At 39.0% G+C, this 5,091-nt stretch overlaps 1 non-coding gene across 1 annotated transcript; it reads right to left on the bottom strand.

Moving 5' to 3' along the window:
• Positions 1-3,798: 3,798 nt before the first annotated feature.
• On the bottom strand, positions 3,799-3,866 carry trnak-cuu (transfer RNA lysine (anticodon CUU)). Its single transcript has one exon. It is a non-coding gene; the product is annotated as a tRNA-Lys (tRNA).
• Between the last annotated feature and the right edge of the window lie 1,225 nt (positions 3,867-5,091).

Genomic DNA, 5,091 nt, shown 5'->3' with positions numbered 1-5,091 from the left:
GCTGAAAAATAATTCTATGTAAGCTAAACAGGTCATTGCTTAAGTATACATAGCGCCATTTCCCAGTTGCTTCTTCTTTCTGAGGTGGAAAAAACAAGTAAGTGAGGGTGTCACACAAAAAGCAACAATAACTAGTACTCTTGTGGTGTCTAACATGCTAAAATGACCCAAGGTACTTTAAAAGGAAAACAGATGAATTGGTTAACAAAATCTGGCACTGGGCCACCTAAAATTATATAAGAAATAATTTGTTTAAGAGGAAAGAAGCATTGCAAAGGATAGAGGGATAGGGGAAGCTGAGAGAGCTACGTAGGGAATTATTGATCTTGAGACTAAAGCAGGGTAAAACTATGACTGACACTGCGGAATAATTAAACCAAGTGGTGGTAAGAAGCCTGGAGGAATGCAGGTCGCTCAGAAGTTTGTGGGGCTGAATGTTGAAATTAAAATAAGTTGTTTTGTCTTTGCATGGAATGAAGTATACGACGTACCCAATTACTTTCTGAAATTATTTGCCATATTCTAAGAATTGAATTCCATCTTATAACATAATGAAACAAAATTATATTTCGTCATTTGTTATCTCAGGTTCTTTTGAATTGATATAGTATAAAGAACTCAAAGGTGAAGTTCACATTTCCATTCACTTGAATGATGAAAAGTTGACCATGTTCACTGTGATGGATATTTGTTTCCTGGGACAGTGGGCTTCTTGTCTTTTTTTTGCAAAATTCTTTCTAAACGCAGCAGCTGCCATATGTAAGAGCAAACAGCTGTAAGTAAACTTCCAACCATATGCTTTGTTTAGCTTCTGGTTGCAAACAGGAGCCAGTCTTCAGTTCTGAAGAAAGTAAATGGCAAGCAGTAATCAGTTTGAAGTTAAAATGAAGCACGGTATACAGAGCAGTATTGCAAACAAGCTCTGCATAGAGCCATAGTCTTGCCAGCTCATAGATTCCTGGTTTATTGCTGCTCTAGGGATGATGATGGGTAATTTAATTTGGCTTGTTTCAAAACAGACAAGATGACTAAGCTGCTTAGTTTAAAGAAGCTTGGTATAGTATAAGATTTAATATATCAGTAGCTGATCTATTTATGTTGGAAGTTTTTTGTAGTCGGATAAGTTGCTTAACAGTGTTAAGTATAAGGTAGCTGAGAACTATGTCTCTAGAAAGCTGTTTGTGACCTTTTGTGTAAAAAGGGTATCTGAGGAAATATTGTATACTAGTGGCCACCCACGTGGCAGGAAAGGGGTATAAAAGTAGAGAGCAAATCAGGCTTATTAGGAAGGGGGTAAGGAACATCAAGGAGCATGAAAGAAATGCGGGGTGAACTAGAATCCATTTCTCTGGCTTCAGTTTCTGTGATGGAAGATTTCATCATCTGCACCGTTGCTATGTCTTTTTAGTTAATAAGGAATTGTATCCATGTTTTGGAAGTGCTCTGTGTTTTAGAAATGCTTCGCAATTTGGAAATACTCAAGACAGAAATCCTCTAAATTTTGAATGTGCTTTAAAAATGTTGTTTGGATTTAAATGTGTGTCACTGAAAGTAAAAGAACTGTGTTTGAACTAATTTGTTAGCAGGAGATATGTTCTCCTTGGTAGGGAGAAGGGACCCGACTGCTCAAAAAGTGGGTGTTGGCAGCTAAACTCACCATAGAGAATAAACAAGGAAGTAAACTAGTTTTTGAAGATTGGGTAGGTACAATATAATCTACCTTCAGAGAGAGTACTTGCGGCTATTTATATCCAATAGGGCTGAAGGTCTTTGTTTGTGTTTAAAACTTCGCAATCTGCAGCCCAATATCATCACATCACAAGGCAATGTTTGGCTCTGGTGATGAGATCATCCTCCAGGATAGCTGAACCACCAGCCTAGCTCTTCCTTTGGAGCCATAGCACTGGCATCAACCTAACAGCATCAAAATGCTCTGACCCAAGCACAAAGAGAAGAACCTAAGCTTCCTCTTGGTCATCAGTAAAATAGTGGGGAGCGTTGCCAACGTTGCTTTTGCTGGAGCTGCTAGCCATTAGCTGGGGCAAATTTTAATTCTATTGGGCTCCAAATCTAATTACAGCATTGGTCCAACATAAAAAAGAGGAGCAAAATGAAAACCAAACCACTGGAGGAGCTCAATGGATTAGGAAACTGCTGTCGAAGGAAAAGGACAGTTGATGTTTCCAGGTGTATTTCTATAAGCAAAAGAGTCTACAGCAAGTAAATATTCACATCACTAATAGGACTGCAGCCAGACACAATCGAATTGGAGAAAATCTCTTCACTGCCGTGGAGAGATTTCCTCAGGAACTCAGAATTTTCTGCAACTGCTTCTATGTTATTCCTTCTGCCGAATGATCAGAAATGTGAATATCTTTGTACCCAGTCTTATTCACAGCTTCTCAGGTAATGACAGAGTCTGTGCTTCAAGTCCAGCATGAGCCTCCAACTCCAGAGTTCCCTAAAAGTGGCAACACTATTTAATAAGTTGGCGAAGAAGGCACATGTTCTGCTTACTTTCATAGGTGATATGAATGCAAGCAGAAGGCAGATGTTCTGCTTCTATCCATTGGTCAGGATTTAGAATATACAAGTTGGCACATTACATTGCAACTTTACAAGAAGTTCACCAGAATAGTGCCTAGATTGGAGGCTTTAGTTATGAAATGGGATTGGATGGGCCAGATTTATTTTCCCTTGATTGAAGGAGACCGGGGATATATGAAATAAGAGGCAAAGGTGGGCAGAGAGTTAGGATCGTTTTCCCATGGTATCAAAGACAAGAGGCCATAAGCTTAAGGTGAGAGGAAGAATTTTTGAGAGATGAGAGGAATTCTATATATGTTTATATATGTCACAGTGTTCTATATAACGGAGTGGTTGATATTGCATCTGGAACTTACTGCCATTATTGGTATTGGAGTAAGGTACAATCATTATACATGAGGTTATATAAAGAGGCACTTAGACAAGGGATAGAAGGGGACAGAGCTAATGCAGGGAATTGGGATATGTGTATATAGGCAAAAGGTTTGGCATGTATGTGTTGGGCCAAAGGGCTAACTTTAGTGTTGTACAACCCTAGGATTCTAGTGACATCATAAAGCAGGAGAGAGATTTGGACGGATGGTGAAAGAATTCCATTGCATGAGGCTAAATTGTCAACATCGACAAGAGTGAAGAATGTAAAACAACCCAGAAGTGAAGGAGCAGAGTGTAGGAGGGAGTTGCAGTGCTCTGGGGAATCACAGTAATGAGAAAAATAAACTTTGGATCTGAAGTTTAAGCATGAAACTTAAAGGAACCAAGATCAATCTGGACCAAACTCACGTGCCCCCAAGACTATGTGCCACAGTGTCTTTGATGAACTGAAGCTTATTAAACGTGCAGCATGAGAGTTTTTGAAAAATGTAAGCAGTCCTGCAAGTAATACAGACTAAAATTAATGTGGACCTTCACTGATCTGCTCATTTACAAGTTCTTAGTACCATTCTCAGAGAGTTTCTTGTGAGAAGGACATTTTGAAAGATAGCTACACATCATAAAATCTGTGTTTAAGTTATTTACAGGGATGAATTTTACAAATTTAAGTTTACAAGGTTTCTCATCAGATATATGAAATAATAGAGAGGTTCCACAGTAAAATCTTGACTATTCCAATTGCTAGTATTTACAATTTTTTAAAAAAAAAGATGAATTGAATTGAACTAACTTTATTTCTTACATTGTTCACATACATGAGGAGTAAAAATCTTTACGTTACATCTTTGTCTAAATGTGCAATGTGCAAAAGAGCTGCGCCTATTGTGGGGCTCGAACCCACGATCCCGAGAACAAGAGTCTCATGCTCTACCAACTGAGCTAGCCAGAATAAACAGCAAATGCTGCAGGTGCTGGAAACAAAGAAACGACTGTGATTTGTTTTCTATATTTCAGCATACATCAGCCCTGAAAACTAATGTATATCCTGCTCATACCTCACTGCTGAAGTTCAGTTGTTACAAGTGAAAATGCCATGTACTGGATAGCAACCAAAGTTGAGCCAAACACAAAAATGAATTTAATTATAACTGAAATGTTACCTAATATTATAGAACAGAACTGCATGAGAGCAGGACCTTCAGCCCATGATGTGGTGCTAAGGTACCTGAAATAGTAATTAGTTGCTTAATTAAGCTAAATCTTTTTGCCCTCACAATATCCCTGTAACTCCATTTTCCTCACATTCATGTGCCTATCCAAGAACAACTTGAAGTCTACTGTACAACACAACCTAATAAGTGGATTCTTGTTAATTAGTCCATCAGTTAATCGAAGCAGCCGCTTATTTAGGACAACAAAAACTAATCGAGAATATAGATGCGATTCCATTTGTTTATTTGAGTCAGTACGCTGCTTAATGGGGCAGGAGGCTGTTGTTGAACAGTTTTTAACTGGGACCAGTCGCATGAACTTGTGTGGCTGTTAGACACTACAATGTGCTTAGAGAGAACCATTTTTAAATAGCATCAGTTGTGCATGTTTAAACTCAAAAAGCAGGGATTTTTGCCATTGATAACAAGAAATAAGCAGAAGGACAATTTAGACATGTTTTGCTCACTGTGGTTTCAAGCATTCGGGCTTGGAGATGCCAGAAATGGGCAGAAATGAAAATAAAACTATTTCATTACTTCAGCAAGTGAGGAATAATGCAGAATTTTGATAGGTGCATTTAATGCCAGAGAAATGTATACAATATACATCCAGAAATGCTTTTTCTTTGCAAAGATCCATGAAAACAGAGGAGTGCCCCAAAGAATGAATGACAGTTAAATGTTAGAACCCCAAAGCCCCCCAGCTCCCTCCCTCCCATGCACAAGCAGCAGCAAGGCAACAAATAACCCCCACCCTCACCAGCAAAAAAGCATCAGCGCCCTACACCAAGTACTCAAGCGTGCAACAAAGCCTCAGTAAAGACACAGACTTGCAATACCCAAAGACTACTTGCTCACCCAGTAAATCAACATACCACAGGTTCCCTCTCTCCCTACTAAGGGAAAAAGAGATGTCCCCACAGTAAGAGGGCAGACAGAGCAAACAACTTGCTGATTT

Source organism: Mobula birostris, chromosome 3, assembly GCF_030028105.1.
Source record: "Mobula birostris isolate sMobBir1 chromosome 3, sMobBir1.hap1, whole genome shotgun sequence".
In the NCBI taxonomy this organism is placed as follows: domain Eukaryota; kingdom Metazoa; phylum Chordata; class Chondrichthyes; order Myliobatiformes; family Myliobatidae; genus Mobula; species Mobula birostris.
Note: the sequence above shows the minus strand (reverse complement) of the source record. Positions and strands in the feature narration are given on the sequence as shown.